General features: G+C 43.8%; 1 protein-coding gene across 1 annotated transcript in view; it reads left to right on the top strand.

Annotated features, from left to right (window-relative positions):
• The first annotated feature begins 522 nt into the window (after nt 1–522).
• Nucleotides 523–23,302, top strand: part of TBC1D5 (TBC1 domain family member 5) — a 1,081,936-nt gene continuing 1,059,156 nt past the window's right edge. The window contains 1 exon segment of the mRNA XM_030202651.1: nt 523–634. The gene's annotated coding sequence lies outside the window, so the exon portion shown is untranslated.

Here is a 23,302-nt window from a genome sequence, read left to right as displayed (position 1 = left end):
CTCACGTGACCTTTACAAGGTTTAAATAGGTCAAATGAGAAGGATAATAACCTATAGTCCTCTGTAATAATTCACAGCCAATTTGGAAAATGAAAATTATATTAAATTTTAAACTGATCCTTTCTATGCTTTCACAATTTGGGCCCTAAATTATGACAGCATATCAAGAGTTGTATGCATAAAATTATTTGTAGACTCAGCGCAAATTAAAAAAAAAAAACGTCTGGTACATTATCTAACACTTACTGCTTGGGTGACAAACAGTACTGTGCAACAAGCCCTGAAAGTCTTGGCTTCAATAAGTAAGCGCAGCCGCACTTACTCCCTGTCAGGGATGATGAAGCGAGGCTCACACTGACATACACACAGCCAGAGATGTCAGAGGGCATCACCTGATCCACTGGCGCGTGCTTGCGGCGACTTCCACGTGCAGCGATCTGGCTGCACATGGAGGTCGCCACACGCATGCGCCAGTAAATCAGGTGACCTTCCTGACGCTGCTGTCTAGTGTATGCTGTATGGGTTAACGTGTGAGGCTCGCTGCATCAGCCCGGGCAGAGAGGAAGTGCGGCTGCGCTGAATTATTGAAGAATGAGGAAGCACTGCAGTACTTGGATGCCTTGGAGAACGCTGGGTAGGTAGGTGGTTACCAAGAGACTCGTACATTCCCACGGGAACTCCGCAGGATCTACTTCCATCCCCGCTGGATTACCATACAGCGCCTCTCTAACTCGCCCGCGACGACGACAGGCCCCCACAGTTTTCCTTCTTGGACGTCCCGCCCTCTTCTGACGCAACTTCCTGTTCTTGGCAAACGGGACACCTCAGAGACGAGTCAGAGAGGGAGAAGTTGTGATAGGGGACGGGGCACCGGAGAAGGAAAGCTGCGGGATTGTTGGTGGGCAACCTCTGGTACGAGTTTGACGCGGCAGGAGGAGGTGGTATTTGAGGGCGAGGTGCTGCTGAATCGCGGACAGGAAGAAGGGGAGAAATGCTAGACCGAAGAGTACGGAAGAGAGAGGGGCAGACCACGGGGAGGGGAGACCGGTTTCCTTTAGTCACTGATGCTGCTGATGAGGGGTCAGGGGTGCTGGGAGTGTGAGAGCAGCAGAATGCGTGTGTCACAAGCCTAGTTCTTGTGATTTAGTATCTTTGAATTACATAATTATATAACCATTACATACAGGGACAGACCGAAGGGCTGTTAAACTCAAGTTTTCTTTCTCCTGTAAAGGACAGACCAGGTCACAACAGTACCTGTCAAGGGCCTAAAAGAGTAAAACAGAGTTTAGTCTACTTATCCATTGAATAAGCAGTGGATTTTCCCAAATCCGCCTTAATAAAGTTTTTTGGACTTTTCTTTTAGGAACTTGTCAGAACTTTTTTTTAAATCCATCAATGCTAACTGCTTTTGCCATATTCTCTGGTAATGAATTCTAGAACTTGGCATGCCCTAATTTTTTTTCATTCAACTGATTTTAGTTACAATTTAAAAAATAAACTATGGCTAAAAATATCAGAAATGCAGGATTAAATCATCAAAATATAAATACCACAACTGTATTCTTTTGTTACTGGTAATACATTTATAGAATATACAAACTTTTATTCATATTGCTATAAACCTTTACATTTAAAATCCACTCTCAAACTAAGGAGATGAAATAAAAGATAATTCCATTAATCAATTCCTGAAACCTAACTGTAGTCTATAACATCAGAGGTTACAGTCCACAAATATGTTCTTAAATCGGTGAAGATCAAGCTTTTAATGCACTGCATCGATTCATTTCTCTTCCATTCCCAACCCCTGGCCTTGGAGTGATCCAGAACCTCCCCCTGTCCATGATTCTACATCTCCTCCTCTCTCAACTCCCCCCCCCCCCCCCCCAATGTTAAAGGTGGCCCCTGACAGTGATGCACACTTATGCTGGCTGTGGCCTGCTCCAAAGCTTTCCCTCTGACCTCTCCTACCCCTATGGAAACAGGAATAACGTGCCATCAGCAAATTTGATCAACTGCAGTGAACATTTATGAAATAGCTTTACATGCATTGCCTCCATTTCATGCATATTATTTGTGGATTATTTGTGACCACACTTCAAATATTGTGTTCAGTTCTGGTCACCGCATCTCAAAAAACATATAGTGGAGTTAGAAAAGGTGCAGAGAAGGGTGATGAAAATGATAAAGGGGGTGGGACTACTTCCCTATGAGGAAAGGCTAAAGCGGCTAGGGCTCTTGGAGAAAAGGCGGCTGAGGGGAGATATGATACAGGTCTATAAAATAATGAGTGGAGTTGAATGGGTAGATGTGAAGCGTCTGTTTACGCTTTCCAGAAATACTAGGACTAGGGGGCACGCGATGAAGGTACAATGTAGTAAATTTAAAACGAATTGGAAAAATTGTTTCTTCACTCAATTTATAATTAAACTCTGGAATTTGTTGCTAGAGAATGTAGTAAAAGTGGTTAGCTTAGCGGGGCTTAAAAAAGGTCTAGACAGCTTCCTAAAGGAAAAGTCCATAGACCATTATTAAAATGGACTTGGGGAAAATCCACTGCTTATTTCTAGAATAAGCAGCATAAAATGTAATGTACTGTTTTTGGATCCTGCCAGGTACTTGTGACTTGGATGAGCTAATGTTGGAAACAGGATGCTGGCCTTGATGGACCTGCGGTCTGTCCCAGTATGGCATACTTATGTGGATGTCCCAAGAATCTGACTAGTTGGGAGTCAAGGACAGGTTTGGGGGGATATCTGTTGCCTTATTATTTGCAAACTTTTATGGTCTAATAAAGCCCATCTGAAACTGACTCTGCAACTGAAATTGGCTGCTCTGCTCTGTTTCAGCCAAAACCAAAGCTGAAGGCAAAACAGGACCCTCCCCACCCACCTGACCAAAAAGTGCCCTCTTTCTTGACACCCCCCCCCCCCCCCCCCGGGGCAGCAGGCCTGTCCTGGGCCTACCATGTCGATAGCTAGTGGGGGCAGGAGTGATCCCTATTCACTCTGTCACTTATGAACTTTAATGCAATACCACTCTGTATTTCTCATTCCGATAATGGCAATCGCCACTATGGCATAATGTAAGCCACATTGAGCCTGCAAATAGGTGGGAAAATGTGGGATACAAATGCAACAAATAAATAAATACTAACGGCTGGCTTCTGAGTCAAAATGGCTTCCGGGACTTCCTGCAGCAGTCTTTGTGATTCTGCTGCTAGAGATTGTTTCAGCCATTTTGAGATTGGAACCCGCACTGCTGCTGAATGTGCTATTGTCCACTTTGACTCAGAAGCATGCTGTGGGCAGTAGTGAGTGGGGATCACTCCTCTCAGCTACTGATACTTTAATGAAGGAACTAGAATAAGAAAAGGTATAGAGAAAGGCGATGAAAATGATAAACGGAATGGGACAATTTCCCTATGAGGTAAGGCTAAAGCAGCTAGGGCTCTTCATCTTGGAGAAGAGACTGCTGAAGAGAGATATGATAGAGATCCATAAAATGTTGAGTGGAGTGGAAGTGAATTGCTTGTTTCCTTTTTCCAAAAATACTAGGACTAGGGGGCATGGAATGAAGCTACTAAGTTGTAAATTTAAAACAAACCGGTGAAAATATTTCTTCACTCAACCTGTAATTAAACTCTGGAATTGCCAGAAAATGTGCTAAAAGAAAAAGCAGTTGGCTTAGCAGGGCTTAAGAGGTTTGGATAATTTCCTAAAAGAAAAGTCCATAAGCCATTATTAAGATGGACTTGGGAAAATCCATGGCTTATTTCAAGGATAAACAGCATAAAATCTGTTTTGATCATTTGGGATCTTGCCAGGTAGGCGTGACCTCGAATAGCCTCTGTTGGAAACAGGATACTGGGTTTGTTGGACTTTCAGTCTATCCCAGTATTCCTGTGTTCTAATTTATAGCCTTAAATGCTCATTTATTACAGCACTTGGATTATTTTTATGTTGGATCCAGTATAGTATCAGTCTACAAAGGATGTGCTGATAATGTTGCACTTTGTATAAATTTGCTTTTGTGCAATGTGAAATAAGATAGACGTATGTTCTTCAGTTCACATTTAGCCTTGATGTTGGTTTCACATCTTCTATAATGATAAAAGAAAGTTGACTTTCTAGTTTGTTACTTACCATTTATGTTTCCGGTTAAAAAATAAAATGACTATTGTAGTGCATTTAATGAGGTAGAAACAATAAAATTTGTTTCTCAATTGTCCTGCCAGATCATTCTTGACAATCAGGTTTTATTCTCTTTTTTTCCGATGAATGAAAACAAGGTTAAACTGTTGTGTATTTCTATATAAGCAGGTTCACCAGGGAAGCAGACTAGGGTCTCTGTCTCCAGTAGAGATGTGGTACAGTAGAGGAGCTTGTTCTGGGGCAGAGCCTGGTCTTCTTCCTCCCGTTGAGTTAGTGCCGCTTCATAGGCAGCAGCTGCCAGGGTGGTTTTCCTCCTTCCTCAGGAAATGAGCCCTTGTTTTGCTTGCCTGGAGATGCTACAAGAAGCACTTAATGAGGTTCACTGGATTTGTGTAAAGTATTTTTTTCAATAAAAAAGGAAGGATGGGAGGAACATGGAAGTTTCTGTTTTATCCTGGTATTGCAGCCCGCACCATTTTAGGCCCTGGGTGGGTGTACACATGCTAGGAAAGCAGAATTCAAGGAAGGTGCTTCTTTTCTGTGGGTATGTGAGAGTGGGAAAGGAGCATGGGCAGTGATGCAGAGCTCTGTGTATTCTCTCGCATATGGAAGCCCTGCATATTTCAGAGATTTTGGTGGCATAAGAGTGCAATGTGGGCCATAGGAAAACTAAGAGTTTACTCCTGCCAGAATTCAGTGCAGAGTTTGTTTGTTTTTTTTAATGCAGAATCTTTATCGTGGTCCCCATTCCTGCAGTGCAGTATATTACCATGGGAATGGGGATCGCGGTAAATGCTGGGTGGCTGCCCTATATCTCGAGCCTCGGTGGGCCCTCGGCCCATCTTAACATGCCCTGGTGTCTAGTGGCCTCATTGGGGGCAGGAAAGATCCCTGCACTTTCCTGCCCACTGCTGCCACTCTTGCTGGTACCGCTGCGTCTTCAAAATGGCTGCCGAGACTTCAAGCAGCAATCTCATAAGACTACCGCATGAAGTCTTGGCACCATTTTGAAGAAGCGCGGTGGTACAGCAAGAGCGGAGGCAGCGGGCAGGAAAGAGTAGAGACTCTTTCCTGTCATAAGAGGTACTTGCGATGCATGCCTGCAGCTCCTGCCGTGCTGGACTGGTGAGTGCGGGGGTTGGAAAAAGCTGATCAGTATCTGTGTACAGGGAGGGAGGTAGGGAGGCTGTAAGGTGGGTGTTGTGGGGGGGAGGACTTGAAAAAATAAATACGAATGGTATCTGTACAGTGGGGAGAGAGGGCTGGAAAAAATAAATATGGATGGTATCTGTACAGGGAGGGGCAGCTGTAAGATGGATGAAGAGTGGGTGCAGGGAGAGGGAGGTTGGGAACAAAGGTGGATGACTGTGGGTGCAAAAATATTGTTTAAATGCAAATGGGGTAAGTTAGATCATTATTTGTTTTTTCATCAATTAATGGCTCTTTGTAATTGATACTAAAAGGTGCTCAGATGTTCTGTTCATTGTGTTTCATGTTTGAAGCACATGCCATTTCATTATGTATACAACTCGGCTTATCTTGTTACACTGTTTTTATACAAAAACTCAATAAAAATGATTTAAAAAGAAAAAATATCGTTTAAAGAAGCTTGCAGAATTTTGCAAAATTTCACATTTTTTGGTGCAGAATTCCAGCAGGAGTAAGAGATGATTCCCAAAGGAGGGGAAGGATTTGGTAGGTGCATTTTCTGCAATGGTGGCAGAGCTCTGAGGCCCAGGATACTGAAGGGGCAAAGTCTCTGACCAGGGTGGAATCCACCTCTGCCCCACAGAGGGACAGGGAGTTATTCAGTTTTCCCTGGATGTTATCCTAATATTGCACAGAACATATTGCATTATGGGTATTTAGTAAGAGATGGGGTCTGAACCAGAGCTTGTGGTGAAGTAATCCAAGTTTGGGACAGGCAAGGAGGGGAACTCTGAAGTAGCAAGTGCAGGTAGCACTGAGGAGTTGGAGGAAAAATTTACCAGAGGCCAGCCTAGTGTTTCCAGTGGCACGTTTTGGGCAACAGCAACTCTAAACTTGGGTTATTGAGCCAGACTTGCTCCTTGGCTGAGGGTGCTATGTTGGTAAGTGTTCACAGCCCTTGGTGGTCTGAATCATTGCACAGTAGCAACAACTAGTGGTCAGACTTTGGTTACATGTTAGTTGGATTCCAGAGGGAGTCATAGTTTATGACTACTGACTATGATTGCTGCTGCAATAGCTGGGCTGAATTGAAGGGTGATATAAAATGGGGTGAACAACACCAAATAGGTGCAAATAAGACTTATGGTGCCATAGTGTAATTGGGGGCTGGTTTCAGCTTTGCTGGGAGCCCTAATGAGCTTCTGGAAGCAGCATGGGTGGGTTGGTTTTTTTTTGTGGCTGTGACCCCATGATTGCAGCCAAAAACTTTGTATGACTCCCCCCCCCCCCCCCCCCCCCCCGCTCGATGTGCAGAGTATTGATGCACCTGTGGAGAGCACACCTAGGTCATGACCCAAAGGCAGGTTTGTGACCCCATTTGGGGTCCTGATGCACAGTTCAAGAAGCTCTGGATTAGACAGTCTTTAACTGAAAAGAAGTGAAGGAAAAGCTGGAGTGAAAGTGGAATTAGTGGTATTGTAAAACATTGCTTATTTCACAAAGGGGCTCATTTTCAAAGCACTTAGACACACAAAGTACCATAGGTTACTATGGTACTTTGTATGTCTAAGTGCTCTGAAAATTAGTCCCTAAGGCTGTTAGTTTTATAGAATGCCTAAAGGTACATAATTCTGTGACTGCTTTGCTTCACAGCCTTCACTATTTGTGGTAGAGTCATGTATTAAGTTCAAGGTTTTGATGTTATTGTTATCAATAGAAATCAAACAAAATAAAACATGGAAAAGAAAATAAGATGATACCTTTTTTATTGGACATAACTTAATACATTTCTTGATTAGCTTTCGAAGGTTGCCCTTCTTCGTCAGATCGGAAATAAGCAAATGTGCTAGCTGACAGTGTATATAAGTGAAAACATTCAAGCATTACTATGACAGTCTGATAGGGTGGGAGGTATGCATGGGGACATCAAAGCATATCATTGATATTCTAACAGGATGGGTGTGGATAGGTGAGGAGTGGGGTGATCAACAGAGACATACAGCTTTATGGTTTATAATGGGCTAGGAATCCCAGATCCTTGTTAAGTCCTTTCTGTTGGGTGTTAAAATATTCAATCATTCTGACTTCAAAGGTCTTACGTTCTTGTATGGTTTTAAAGTTACCTTTCAGGATTCTCACTGTGAAGTCACTGGTACAGTGTCCTGGTCCTGTAAAATGTTATTGTTTAAAGCCTTGCATGAACTTGCAGCTTCTCATTTTGTTAATTTGTCACACTTCAGATAAATCTTAAAGTTTTTCTGATATGGAATAATGACTGTACCAACAGTTCATGAAGTTCATCATGAAATCTAGGAGATGTTTTCTGTTTAACATCAGCTCCACTGATCTGAAGTTCTTTTCCTGTGATGGTTAGGTTGATTGAGGATATGTCGATTGAGAATTACCTAACATTCTTTAAGAGTGAAGGCATGGCTGCTTCAAATGTATTTTTCATTTGACTTTTTTTTGTTTGATGTATGGTGAGTTTTTTTTGCAAGGTTGCATTTGCATGATAATAAACCTCCTTATGCTTTTATGTGAAGGTGATAAATAAATGTGAAATAGAATTAGGAAAATAGCTATCATAAAGTTTGTCTCAAAATTTTGTATTTTACCACAAGGAATGTTTCATTATGGTAATACAATTTCAGTAAACTAGGGTAAAGATATAATATGAATAGAGTCCAAATCCTCTGACCTTCACAAGTTATGTATCCAGAGAAGAGACCTTAGTGATGATATTGCTGATTTCTGACTTTTTTTTTTTAACCTGATGGTTTCTTCCTGTTCCTTTGGACCTCCTGCTCAATCATAACCAGGGTGGGGATTTGATCCATGAGGTTTTTTTTCTTAATTTTCCCCCTCTTTTATAGCTCCCTCACAATGGTCACTGCTCTGAGATATTGAACCAGCTTGCCCATATATGATTTTGAAGAAGTTGTTTTCAAAGGTATCTAGACAGGTAGCAGCCAGGTTAGCCAACTGGATCCAGAAGATGGAAATTGCAGCTCTCAGTGCCTAAATTGCTTTCATTACATATGTACTTCATACTTTTAGCCACTTTAAAAAGAGGTTTTCCTGGGGCTATGTTTAGATGGGAGAGTGAAGCATGCTCATAGTCGTTTAGTTGTTAGCAAGCAGAATTGCTGAAGTGTTCCATTGTGACCCACTCTAATGTGATATTTATTTAGAAAAGGAGTGGGCAACCACGGTGTTCTAGGGCCACAACCTAGTTGAGTTTTCAAGGTTTCCACAATGAATATATATGAGATTGATGGTCTTTGAGGGCCACAACCTAGTTGAACTTTCAAGATTTCAATACTGAATATGCATGAGATTGATTTTCATGTACTGCTTCCAGTGTATGCAAATAGATATGCATATTCATTATGGAAATCTCGAAAACCTGAATGGGTTGTGGTCCTCGAAGACCGTGGTTACCCATCCCTGATTTAGTCTTGATATACCACATTTAGAAGAGAAGAACAAGGTGGTTCACAAAAAACACAGCCAGTGAAAAAGAGAGAGCAAGAGTTTACAAAAAAAAATGACAGCTGAAGCCTCTTCAATATATTGTGGTCCAACAAATTCCAGTACTCATGAGGTATTACAGTTCTTCAAAAGGCGACGTGAATAAGATAGTTGTGAGGTCTGTTTGGGGTTCAGCATCCCAAAAGAAAGGCGTATAATAACAGTTGAACACAGTATGAGATGCCATTTTCAGATGGATACATGCAGAAGAGAGAGAGAGAGAGAGAGCTGTTTTCATGTACTGTGAGCAAGATTTATTAAAAAAAAAAAAAAAAAGAGCAAATGACTTATCGGAATATTCATGTGAGACATAAAAGCATTCCAGTGACGGCCTCATGGAGAAAGGTAGGACTGAGGCTATGTGTGAGAAACAGGGAGTTATGGATAGGTGATCAGAGGGTGACAAAGCAGTTTGCATTTTGTATCTTTTTAAGTTTAAAATAATTTTTATTAGATTTCCACATAGTAAATCCTGTACAAACAATACTATAACTTAATGCGGAAATTAAACTGTTAAGATAACCCTCCAATCCCCAACCAGCCACCCCTCCCGACAAGATGTACTGGACGCTCAAAAAAATAACCAGATCTTCACGTGTACTTTTAACTATATCACATATTAAGAAGCTGATTACAAAGTGGTGGACAGCATTAGCCAAATCTTCTCCCAAATTGTCTGAAATACACAACCCCTATGGTCCGTGAGCTTATGCACCCTCTGCCTCTCTAACAGGCCAATGATCAGAAGCAAACGTGGGCTTAGAGTCTATTAACGCCATACTAGCGCCTGTGTTTCCTACCGCCCTCATGATCAGAACCCCCGAGCATGCGAAACAACTTGCAGGCGGGCGCAAGTAGCATGCAAATGCATGCTAAACAGGTATTTTATTATTCCTCCCCAGTGATCAGCAGGCAGCGTGCCAAATATTGGCGCTTCCCGTGGCAAACCCTATACCAGCTCGGTGCTGACGTTAAGGTTTACAGAACATTGGGGAGGAATGGTGAACCCTGTCCTGCATGCATTTGCATGCTAGCAGGCCTCATCCCCCCCCAATAGAAACCCCCACACACAGGAGCCCCTGACCCTCCCCCACAGGAACCCCTGACCCACCCCAAGCTAGTGACATGGGAGCTGGAGGCCCAGTGGACCTCCAGTCCCACCAACCTCCGACACTAGTTCATGATACACTGGGCAGGGCTGGGCGCTGCCATTTTCAAGATGGTGCTGGATGAGGAGGGAGAGTACTATTTCCTCCGCCACTCAGGTACAGAAGGGGGTCGCTAGACCACCAGGTTGGGGGTTTTGTGTTCGCGGCCCACTGGTCCACCAGGGCTTTTTTTTATTGGGATGTGATGGGGAGTTAGGGGGTCTGGAGGTCCACTGGATCACCTTTCTCCCATTAACTTGGGTCAGGGGGACTGGAAATCTGCTGGACCTCCAGCCCCCGTGTTGCTGGCTTGCCTTGGGTTGGGGTGTAGGGGTTTGGGGGGGTCACTATGCCAGCAGTGATCTCAGAGGGGTCAACCGAGCTCTTCAGGTGGCTCCGTTCCGTTTGGAAACTGAGGTCGATTATTGTGGCCATTCGCTTGGGAGAATTTCTCATGGCACTCGACCTTACCGAAGCCTATCGCCACATACCCATTCAACAGGTGCATCATTGTTTCCTTCAGTTTGCAGTGTTAGACCGACATTTTCAGTTCTGTACGATGCTGTTCAGCTTTGCGACAGCTCTGTGGACCATCACCAAGGTCATGGTTGTGGTGGCAGCGGCTCTTCAGCAAGGCGTCTTAGTACATCAGTACCTGGACGATTGGTTGGTTCGAGCAAAGCCATATCAGGAGAGTCATCGGGTGACAACTCAGGTGGTTCAGTTCTTAGAATATGTGACAACTCAGGTGGTTCAGTTCTTAGAGTCTCTAGATTGGGTAATCAATCCGCTTAAGAGCTGGATGGTGCCATCAGAGACTATCTGGGAGACATATTTGACACTCTTCGGGGAAGAGTCTTTCGCTACATTGCATTTTAAAGATCTAGCAACAGGTCCAAGATCTCCGCGGTCAGGCGGCTCTGCCCGGTTTTATCTTCAGTTTTTGGAATCTATGGCGTCAACCATAGAAGCAGAGCAGTGGGCCACAGCCCACATGAGGAGTCTCCAAAATTCACTTCTGTCCAGGTGGTCCCCCCCAGAAAGACTTGTTGGAGGTCAGCTTGCCCTCACCGTTAGCGATACGTCATGATTTTCGCTGGTGGCTTCGGATGAACAATTTGTCCAATGGGTGGTTGCTAGATTCCCCACAAGTCACTTCACTGGCTTCCTATCCGTTTCCGCATACAGTTCAAACTCCTCTTATTGACCTATAAGTGCATTCACTCTGCAGCTCCTCTCCCTACATTCCTCCCCGGGAACTCCATTCACTGGGTAAATCTCTCTTATCTGCACCCTTCTCCTACACTGCTAACTTCAGACTCTGTTCCTTTTATCTTGCTGCACCATATGCCTGGAATAGACTTCCTGAGCCTGTACGTCAAGCTCCATCTCTGGCCGTCTTCAAATCTAAGCTAAAAGTCCACCTTTTTGATGCTGCTTTTAACTCCTAACCCTTATTCACTTGTTCAGAACCCTTATTTTATGGGTGGTTAGGATGGTGGACTTTGGTCCTGGGGAACTGAGGAACTGAGTTTGATTCCCACCTCAGGCACAAGCAGCTCCTTGTGACTCTGGGCAAGTCACTTAACCCTCCATTGCCCCAGGTACAAATAAGTACCTGTATACAATATGTAAGCCGCATTGAGCCTGCCATGAGTGGGAAAGCGCGGGGTACAAATGTAACAAAAAAAAATTCCCTTATCTCTTGTTTGTCTGTCCTAATTAGATTGTAAGCTCTGTCGAGCAGGGACTGTCTCTTCATGTTGAAGTGTACAGCACTGCGTATGTCTAGTAGCGCTTTAGAAATGCAAACCTTTCAGGCTGGGGAGCCCATTGCTTAGGTAATCCGACGCAGGGCCTCTGGTCTCTGGAGGAGGCGAATTGCTCTATCAGTCTGTTAGAGACCAAAGCCATTTGTCTAGCTCTGATGCACTTTCATAGCCTCATCAAGGGCAAGGCGGTGTGAATTTTGTTGGACAGTGCAACAGCAGTGGTGTACATCAACCGGCAAGGCGGTACCAGGAGCCCCAGGCTAGCACAGAAGACCATGAATATCATGCAGGGATCTGTTGGCCTCGCAAGTAGCGGGAATCCTCAATGTGCAGGTGGACTTTCTCAGTTGACAATCTAGATCCAGGAGAATGGTTGCTCAGTTCAGAGGCATTCGAAATGATAGTTCACAAGTGGGGTTCTGTGATGATGGTTTTGATGGCGACTTAGCAGAATGCCAAGGTCTTGTGTTTTTTCACCCACAGAAGGGAACAGAGCTCGGAAGGCTTGGATGTGTTACTGTGCTGTGGCCAGCGGCCTGCTCTGTGTTTCCTCCCTGGCCATTGCTAGGACGAGTCATTCAACGGATAGAGAGGCATGCGGGGCTGGTGATTCTAGTGGCTCCAGATTGGCTGAGATGGCCCTGGTATGCCGATCTAAGGTGCCTTCTCGTAGAGCCATGGCTTTGGCTTCCGGAAGTGATCGGGCTCTTGTCCCAAGGACTGGTGTTCATGCTAAATCTGAGGGTCCGGTGTTCATGCCAAATCCGGCACAATTTTGTCTTACGACTTGGATCTTGAGAGGGCTAGGTTGAGGCATGGTTTCTTGGTGGACGTGATAGAGACAATGCTTCATTCTCACCATCGTTCTACTTCTCTAGCTTATATCCGAGTCTGGAGGATTTTTGAGATCTGGTGTGATGATCAGGGAATTTCTCCTTTGCAAGCTTCGGTGCCACAGGTTCTGGATTTCTTACAGGGAGGCCTGGATAAAGTTTGGTGTTGGCTTCACTTAGAGTTCAGCTGGTGGCTTTGGCTGCTTTTTGAGGGTGTGTAAAAGGCAAATCCTTGGGTAGTCATCTGGATGTCCTTCGTTTTCTGAGAGATGTCTGTGTACTGCATCTGCCCCGGCATCCTTCTTTTCCTTCTTGGGATCTTAACCTGGTGCTCGCGGCACTGCTTCATTCTCCGTTTGAGCCATTAGTCTCTATTTTTGTCAAGGACCTTACCTTGAAGGTGATTTTTCTTGTGGCAGTTTCGTCAGCAAGGTGAGTTTCCGAATTGCAGACCTTTTCCTGTAGGGCACCCTTTTTAGAGTTTCTGGCGGATCAAGTAGTCGAGATCGGTTCCCTCGTTTCTGTTGATTTGACAGCCTTTCGTGTCAATCAGTCTTTGGTTGTGCTGACTCTGGGAACATGCAGAGGGTTGGAGGAGCAGAAATCTCTCCATAAGCTTGATGTCTGACGGGTGTTGAGGGAATGTCGGATTGCCTGTTTGTTCTACTTGGCAGTGGTCATATAACTTTTGCGGCTTCTTAAAACTATGTTAGCCAGATGGATTAAGGAAGCAATTAGCTCTGCTTACATTCTAAAGAACAGACCTGAATGGAAATGGAGCTCATTCTAAGAGGGGACAGGTGGCATCTTAGGCAGAATGTTCGTTGGTCGTTCCACTGGATATTTGCAATGCGGCCACGTGGTCCTCTTTGCATTCCTTTGTCAAACATTACAGAGTAGATGTTCAGGCGTGTCGGGATGCGATTTTTGGACAGCGGGTGTTGATGGCGGGGCTGTTAGGGTCCCTCCCTGTATGGACTGCTTTGGTATTTTCCATCAGTTCAGCTGGGCCAGTCCAGAGGAACGCTAAGGAAGGAGAAATTAGGTCCTACCTGCTATTTTGCTTTCCTTTAGTCCATCTGGACTGGCCCAGCTCCCACTTTGGTTTGCCGATGTTGCTCTTCCTCTTTGGAGAATAGTAGTTCTTTGTCTTAAAAAAAAAAAAGTTTATATGAAAAAGTGTACGTGCATTAGTTCATACACAAAGCTGTATTGACTTGTTCTTTTGCGTTGGTCACTTGCCAGCCTGCTTCTTGTACTTTGTGTATGGGTGGCTGTTGAACCCAGCAGGGCACGGATGGGTTACATAAGTACATAAGTATTGCCATACTGGGAAAAACCAAAGGTCCATCAAGCCCAGTATCCTGTTTCTGACAGTGGCCAATCCAGGTCACAAATACCTGGCAAGATCCCCAAAAAGTAAAAAACATTTTATACTGCTTATCCCAGAAGTAGTGGATTTTCCCCAAGTCCACTTAATAATGGTCTATGGACTTTTCCTTTAGGAAGCTGTCCAAACCTTTTTTAAACTCTGCTAAATTAACCGCCTTTACCACATTCTCCGGCAACGAATTCCAGAGTTTGTTTACACGTTGAATGAAGAAAGATTTTCTCCGATTTGTTTTAAATTTACTACGTTGTAGCTTCATCGCAAGCCCTCCTAGTCCTAGTATTTTTGGAAATCGTAAACAGATGCTTCACATCTACCCGTTCAACTCCACTCATTATTTTATAGACCTCTATCATATCTCCCCTCAGCCGCCTTTTCTCCAAGCTGAAGAGCCCTAGCCGCTTTAGCCTTTCCTCATAGGGAAGTCGTCCCATCCCCTTTATCATTTTCGTCGCCCTTCTCTGCACCTTTTCTAATTCCACAATATCCTTTTTGAGATGCGGCGACCAGAATTGAACACAATATTCGAGGTGCGGTTGCACCATGGAGTGATACAAAGGCATTATAACATCCTCATTTTTGTTTTCCATTCATTTCCTAATAAGCCATTTAGACTACTGCAATGGAATTTATGCGGGATGCAAAGAACAAACATTAAAGAAACTTCAGACCGCTCAAAACACGGCAGCAAGACTTATCTTTAGAAAAACACGATTTGAAAGTGTAAAACCCCTCTGCGAAAAACTACACTGGCTCTCAATCAAAGTATGCATTGCTTTCAAAATCTGCATTCTGGTTCACAAAATTATCTACGGTGAAGCCCTGGGATACATGACAGACCTGATCGACCTACCAACTAGAAACGCATCCGAATTAACACGAACGTACCTAAATCTGCACTATCCAAGCTGCAAAGGACTCAAATAGAAATCAACTTACGCATTCAGTTTCTCCTACATAAGCACACAACTGTGGAACGCATTATCAAAAGCCTTGAAAACTACGTACGACCACCTAAACTTCAGGAAAAAACTAAAAAGGCATACCCTACCAATCCAACCCAACATAAATGCCTGATCTCTGCACCACAACAAAACTAAAGGAGGTAATGGACATAACACAACTCTTCCGTTGTATGATTCCCTAATGTGGCTGTGCCACATGAACTTTATCTTACCACAATATCACTTTGTATTTGTTTACACCGGAGTCTGCAAACGCCTCTCTGGTATTATGTAAGCCACGTTGAACCTACAAATAGGTGGGAAAATGTGGGATACAAATGTAACAAATAAAATAATATCTAACATTCTATTTGCTTTCTTAGCCGCAGCAGCACACTGAGCAGAAGGTTTCAGTGTATTATCAACGACGACACCTAGATCTCTTTCTTGGTCGGTGACTCCTAACGTGGAACCTTGCATGACGTAGCTATAATTTGGGTTCCTCTTTCCCACATGTATCACTTTGCACTTGCTCACATTAAACGTCATCTGCCATTTAGACGCCCAGTCTCGTAAGGTCCTCTTGTAAGTTTTCACAATCCTCCCATGATTTAACGACTTTGAATAACTTTATGTCATCAGCAAATTTAATTACCTCACTAGTTACTCCCAACTCTAGGTCATTTATAAATATGTTAAAAAGCAGCAGTTCCAGCACAGACCCCTGGGGAACCCCACACTGACCATTTAACCGTACTCTCCAATTTCCTCTGGAGTCTTTCATGAAGTACTTTGTCAAACGCCTTCTGGAAATCCAGATACACAATATCAACCGGCTCACCTTTATCCACATGTTTGTTCACCCCTTCAAAGAAATGTAGTAGATTGGTGAGGCAAGGTTTCCCTTCACTAAATCCATGTTGGCTTTGTCTCATTAATCCATGCTTTTGAATATGCTCTGTAATTTTGTTCTTAATAATAGTCTCTACCATTTTGCCCGGCAGCGACGTCAGACTCACTGGTCTATAATTTCCAGGATCTCCTCTGGAACCTTTTTTAAAAATCGGTGTTACATTGGCCACCCTCCAATCTTCCGGTACCACGCTCGATTTTAAGGATAAATTACATATTACTAACAATAACTCCGCAAGCTCATTTTTCAGTTCTATCAGTACTCTGGGATGAATACCATCCGGTCCAAGAGATTTGCTACTCTTCAGTTTGTAGAACTGCCCCATTACATCCTCCAGGTTTACAGAGAATTCATTAAGTTTCTCCGACTCATCAGCTTCGAATACCATTTCCGGCACCGGTATCCCACCCAAATCTTCTTCGGTGAAGACCGAAGCAAAGAATTCATTTAATCTCTCCGCTATGGCTTTGTCTTCCCTGATCGCTCCTTTTACTCCTCGGGCATCTAGCGGTCCAACCAATTCTTTTGCTGGCTTCCTGCTTTTAATATCCCTAAAACAATTTTTACTATGTGTTTTTGCCTCCAACGCAATCTTTTTTTCGAAGTCCCTCTTAGCCTTCCTTATCAGCGCTTTGCATTTGACTTGACATTCCTTATGCTGTTTCATATTATTTTCAGTCGGTTCCTTCTTCCATTTTCTTAAGGATTTTCTTTTAGCTCTAATAGCTTCCTTCACCTCACATTTTAACCACGCCGGCTGTCTTTTGGTCTTCCGTCCTCCTTTTTTAATACGCGGAATATATTTGGCCTGGCCTTCCAGGACGGTGTTTTTGAACAGCATCCATGCCTGATGTAAATTGTTGACCATCTAAATTTTTTTTTCACCGTTCTTCTCATTTTATCATACTCTCCTTTTTTAAAGTTAAACACTAATGTATTTGATTTCCTATGCATACTTACTTCAAAGCTAATATCAAATTCAATCATAGTATGATCACTGTTATCAAGCGGCCCCAGCACCATTACCTCCCGCACCAGATTATGCGCTCTACTAAGGACTAGGTCCAGAATTTTTCCTTTTCTCGTCGGCTCCTGTACCAGCTGCTCCGTTAAGCTGTCCTTGATTTCCTCAAGGAATTTTACCTCCCTAGCGTGCCCCGAAGTTACATTTAGTCAGTCAATATTGGGGTAATTGAAATCATAATTAAAAATCATCAACAGATTCTACTATTTAAAACCCTGTATTGCAGGTGTAAATTCACGTATATTTATGAAAATATGTGGAGAAAAAAAGACTTCAGGAACCACAGGACAATTCTCTATAAAGGAACACCTTTCAAAATTGAGAGAACTCCGTTCTTCAATCACCCATTATTATTGTGTTGCCCAGTTTGTTTGTGTCCCTAATTTCCTTTAACTTTTCTGCATCCGTCTGGTCATCCTGGCCAGGCGGACGGTAGTACACTCCTATCACTATCCTTTTCACCATTAAACATGGAATCCCTATGGATTGAAATTCCAAGATGTGTTTTGTTTCTTGCAGAATTTTCAATCTATTTGATTCAAGGCTCTTGTTAATATACAATGCTAGCCCTCCACCAATTCAGTCCACCCTATCACTGCGATATAATTTGTACCCTGGAATGACAGTGGCCCACTGGTTATCCTCCTTCCAACAGGTCTCAGAGATGCCTATTATATCTAATTTTTCATTTACTGCAATATATTCTAACTCTCCCATCTTATTTCTTAGGCTTCTGGCATTCGCATATAGACATTTCAAACTATGTTTGTTGTTCCTATTTACATCATGCTCAGTACTTGACAGTATTAATTTCTAATCTTTTGTCTCATTTTTATTTTTATTTAAGGACACCTGATCTACTATGTTCTCTTTTGCAACCTCATTATCGGGATACTCTGTCTTCCCTGTTTTGGTGATATCTTTGAAAGATACCTTATCCCAAACCATGTTCTTTTGAGCAACTGTCAGCCTTTCCCCAGTTTCTAGTTTTTTTTTTTTTTTTGTTACATTTGTACCCCGCGCTTTCCCACTCATCACTCATGGCAGGCTCAATGCGGCTTACATGGGGCAATGGAGGGTTAAGTGACTTTCCCAGAGTCACAAGGAGCTGCCTCTGCCTGAAGTGGGAATCGAACTCGGTTCCTCAGTTCCCCAGGACAAAAGTCCACCACCCTAACCACTAGGCCACTCCTCCTCTTCTCTATCTCTTTTTTAAACGCCGATGCCAGCAGCCTGGTCCCATGCTGGTTAAAGTGGAGCCAATCCTTTTGGAATAGGCTCCCCCTTCCCCAGAATGTTGCCCAGTTCCTAACAAATCTAAAACCCTCCTCCCTGCACCATTGTCGCATCCACACATTGAGACTCCGTAGCTCTGCCTGTCTCTTGGGCCCTGTGCGTGGAACGGGCAGCACTTCAGAAAACGCTACCCTAGAGATTTTGGATTTGAGCTTTCTACCTAAGAGCTAAATTTAGCTTCCAGAACCTCTCTCCCACATTTTCCTATGTCATTGGTACCCACTAGTACCAAGACAGCCGGCTCCTCCCCAGCACTATCTAAAATCCTATTTAGGTGACGCGTGAGGTCCGCCACCTTCGCACCAGGCAAGCAAGTCACCAGGCGATCCTCACGTCCAGCAGCCACCCAAAGGGGTCAACCGGTGTCTGCAAGTGGCCCATTTTTGGATGGAAACCCTGTGATTGCGTCCATTCAAGAGGGAGAGTTTCTCACTGTTCTAGACCTCGAAGAGGCATACTTGCACATCCCTATCTGGCTGCATCAGCAATTCCTTCATTTTGCAGTTCTGGATAGGTTCGGGCCTTGCTGTTTGCTCTAGCCATGGCCCCGAGGACCTTTTTTGGTAGCGAACTTTATGTGGAGGCAAGGAATTCGTTTTCACCCGTACCTGAATGATTGGCTGATCCGAGCCTCATCTTAGCAAGACAGCGTGGAGGTCACTTCAACAGTGGTTCGCTTTCTGCAGTCTGGGTTGGGTGATCACTTTTAACAAGAGCAGGCTGATGCTGTCACAACAACTGGAGTATCTGGTGGTCCTTTTCGATACCCAACGAGCTTGAGTGTTTCTGACAGAGGGGGTGGCTCTTTAAGTTAGCATGCCAGATTCATTTGCTCCTGCTTCATTTCCATCCACGGGCCTGGGATTATGTGCAGGTCCTCAGGTCCATTACAGTGATCATGGAAGTGGTACCTTGAGGGAGGGCACACAGGCAGCCACTTCAGAGGTCTCTGCTCAGCCACTGGTCTCCGGTTTTGGAGGACTACGGCATCATGCTTCCCTGGATATTGGCAGCCAGACAGAGCATGAGGTGGTGGCTGCTTCCCCAGTTGCTGAGCCTGAGAATGTCATTCCCGGTCCTGCATTGGGAGGTGGTGACTACGGATGCCAGTTTGTCGGGCTGAGGGGCCCATTGCAAGGGTCACTTGGCACAGGGCTCTTGGTCTCCAGAGGAGGTGAGTTGGCCCATCAATAGTCTGGAGCTGTGGGTGGTGTGCTGAGCTTTGGAGGCCTTTGCCCCTCTGTTGGAGAGAGCCCGGTTTGGGCCCTTTTGGACAATGTGATAATGGTGGCTTATATCAACACGCAAGGGGGGACTCACAGCAGGCAGTTGGTGGTGGAGTCCAGCTTGTTAATGGCCTGGGTATAGAGACATCGGCTGTGTCTTTCGGCTGCTCACATTGTGGGGTCACCCAATATGGAGGCTGTCTTTCTCAGTTGGCACGCTCTGGATCCTGGCGAGTGGGAGCTGTCGAGAGAGGCGTTTCAGCTTGTGGTGAGTCTCTGAGGCACCCTGTGCTTTGATTTTATGGCCGCAAAGCCAATGCCATGGTTCCTCAGTTCTTCAGCCGTCGCAGGAAAATTAACTCTCTGGGTCTGGATGCTCTGCTGCAGTCATGGCCATGCGAGGGCCTTCTGTATTGCTTTCCCCTGTGGCCGATGATCAGCTGGTTGTTGAAGAGAGTGCCGGACCATCAGGGCAGGGTGATCCTAGTGTCTCCAGACTGGCTGTGGCACCCATGGTATGTAGATCTTGTGCGGCTCCTGGACGGAGAGCCGTTGCAATTCTTGCAGAGTCGAGGTCTTCTCCATCGGGATCCAGTGGCCATGGAGGATCCCTCCCACTTTGGTCTTACTGCCTGGCCCTTGAGGACGGCTGAGGAAGAAGGGTTGTTCGGATTCTGTCATTGCTATCCTGCTTCAGACCAGGAAAAGCACTACTTTGTGGTGTGTTTTTGAAGGCTGATTCATGGAGAGGACGTTGGTCCCCTCGCTTCTTCCATAGGGCACATCCTCATGATTTTGCAGGAGGGAGTGCACAAGAGGCTAGCCCTGGGTTCCTTTAAGGTTCAAGTGGCAGCCCTGGGTTTCTTTTGGGGCTGTTTGTGGAACTCTTCTTTGGCGGCATGTCCGGATGTGGTTCGTTTTCTGAGAGGTGTGGTTTGCCTTAAACCGCCCTTTCAGGCACCTTTTCTGGAATGGGATCTTAATCTGGTCCTTCGGTCACTTTTGCTCTCTCCGTTTGAGCCCCTTCGCAAGGCAACTCAGAAAGATCTCATTCCCATGGTATCTTTGCATTTTGTGACTTGTGGGTCTACCTTGGCTTTCTCACTTTTTTTTTTTTAAGCATGGTTGTGGCAGCATTGTGCTGTGGGGCTGCTTTGCAGCAGCAGAAACAGGCTTGTGAAGATGAGACAGATGATGCAGAGGAATTTCCAGGAGAAAAACCTGTTCCAGTCTGCCCCTTGGACTGAAGAGAAAGTTAACTTTTCATCAGAACAGTGATTCTAATCTCAAAGCCAAAACAACAATGGGGTGGCTCAGAAAATGAATGTTCTGGAATGGCCTAGTTCAACTCCAGCCTTAAATCCCATGGAAAATCTGTGACAAGATCTAAAATTTTTAGATGATACCTAGCAAACTTGAAAGAGCTTGAAAATCCTTATGCTAATGACGTGGCTGTTATTGCTGCAAAAGGGGCTTCCATTGAGTATTCAGTCATGAAGAATGAAGGCATGCAACTAAAACTTTTTTTATTCTTAATTTTTAGATATTTTGATGATTATTCTTTTATATGAAAATGTAGAATGTTTTGTAGATGAGTGAAACAAAGTCCTACGCTAATGCATCTTGAACTGTACTTTTAGACAGCAGAATATGAAAAATGCAAGACTTTAGCACATCTGCTCTTGGCCACTTTAATACTGTCAGACTTGTTTTTCTGTGTTTACCTTATTCTGCGTAGTCATTTAATCCTGTTGTGTTATCTAATTCTTGGTTGCAGTTTTCTAAACTGTTGTAGCACACTTTGAGCGGTGTAGTTGAGAAAGCATAGAATAAGTAAATGATGATTATGAAATATTTAGATAGCATGAGGGAGTGACATGACAAATCCGTTTCAGTGTCAAGAAATGCAAGCTGGTGTATGTGAAACACAAAGCTCATCTCCCAATTATAAACGGATAACAAGGACATTTCTGATTTAGAAAAGGATTTGTTTTAATAAAACTGCTGTTCAGTCATTTCTCAGTTAAGAAAGTGTTTGCAGTTTTGTTTTGTGTGTTGACAAAACAGTTGGTAGGAGGGTGGAGGTGATGTTTCACCATTACAGATATTAATATGACTATACTTAGAATATGCTGCACTATTTTAATCAACTCGTATTTGTCATAGAAACAAAAACATAAAATATGACGGCAGATAGGTCCTCAAGGTTCATCTAGTACGCCGAGCACCATTCATTCTGCAGTGTCATAGACCCTAATTAATCGTTTGTTTTTCCTGGCTATGGGCATTATACCATGGCTTCTTGTTCTAGAACATTCTTTCTACTGAAAACAAAAAGCTTGCTTCTCCTAGGACAAGCAGGGCATTTTTTCTCAGGTATAGGTGACATCATCTGATGGCGCCTGATACAAATGCTACGTAGTGTTCTGTTACCATTGTACTACACATGCATGAGTGCCTTCTTGCTCAGCATGAGCATGTGGGACCAGCATTCTTTGATTTTCTGTGGAGCAGAGAACACTGTTCCCTGTAATCTGAGCGGGATTAGTAGTAGTAGTAGTTCTCCACCTACAATTCTGCCAGTTAGTGGTGCTATTTCAGTATCATGTGCCCAATCACAAGAGATAGGTAAGGTCTGCTGGACTCCAAGGAACCTGCCTGTCCCTAGGGAATGAAAACACAATATTGATGCATTACTCTCCCACTGACAGCAATGCAGTTGGAAGACACCCGCTCAGCTTAGAGGAAACAGTGGCAAAGAGGTCGTGTTCTGTGCCACTGCATCTCACTAACTTTCTGTAGCGTCAGCTTCACTGTTCTGGACAATTGAGTGTTGTTCATGCGTATCAGCAGAAGGAGGTAGAGAAAACTGAGTTTTACCAGTACCTCACTGCTGTTAGCTGGTGGTGTTCACTGGAAAGATCCAGTATTTTTTCTATCTCTGTAGATGGTAGGTCGTGCTGTCCCTGGCCTAGCTCCCCTGCTTTGCTGACTGCAGCCACACATCATGGTTGAGACTAAGGGCTGTGCCCAGGTTATCCAGTCCCCGGTAATAGCGCTAGCAGGAAGGAAGTGAAAGGAGCAAAGAGCCACTAGACCAGAGTAGTAGATTAAAAAAAAATTGAGAGAGGAGACCCAAGTTTTGGCTGGAGCCAGCATCAGGGGTCATCAAAATCTCTTAAGTTCTTGAAACACAATGGTCTTACAATGATATTGATAAGCTCCTTTTTCAATCCAGTGCCACAAACGCCACAGATATTAGTATCTTATTCTGTCACTGATATTGTAGAACTGTAAATAAAAAAACACTAGCCTGTGCTCAATTCAACAATTGTTTATTGATATATGAGAACATAAGGCTTAATGGCAAACCAGGTATGTTCAAAATTCTGGACAGAGGCCATTTCCTTGTATAGGGAATTTGGCATGTTGAACACAAAAGGATCAAAAGAATACATAAAAAGATTAATTATTACAGGAGCATAGGTCAGTTTAATGAGGTTTATCAACTCCTTGATTGTCTCCTTCATCTCTTGACCGTCAGATTATCCATAATATATTGGAGTCAAAAATTGCTTCCAAGTTAAGATACAAATGACTTACAATGTTTTTCCAATCCTAAAGGTCTCTAGGTCACTTAACACTGATAATTCTGTTCTTTATAGTTACAGTGAAGTAATACACATTCAGAAAGTGGTCATACTTACTAAATTCTAACCTACTATTAAAATATACTTCTAAGGTAGAATATTTTCTACAGTTCTTCCCCCTCTGGTCTGTACTTTTCCTCAAGAGAGTTATGGACCACTTATGTACCCATTAAAAATTTGCCATCCTCAAACTCAAGAGAGTTATGGACCACTTATTGACCTGTGAAAAATTTGCCATCCTCAAATTAAGTATCAGTAGCTAGTTCTGG

This window comes from Microcaecilia unicolor, chromosome 1, assembly GCF_901765095.1.
Source record: "Microcaecilia unicolor chromosome 1, aMicUni1.1, whole genome shotgun sequence".
NCBI classification, from domain to species: Eukaryota; Metazoa; Chordata; class Amphibia; order Gymnophiona; family Siphonopidae; genus Microcaecilia; species Microcaecilia unicolor.
This window is presented reverse-complemented; position numbering and strand designations above follow the sequence as displayed.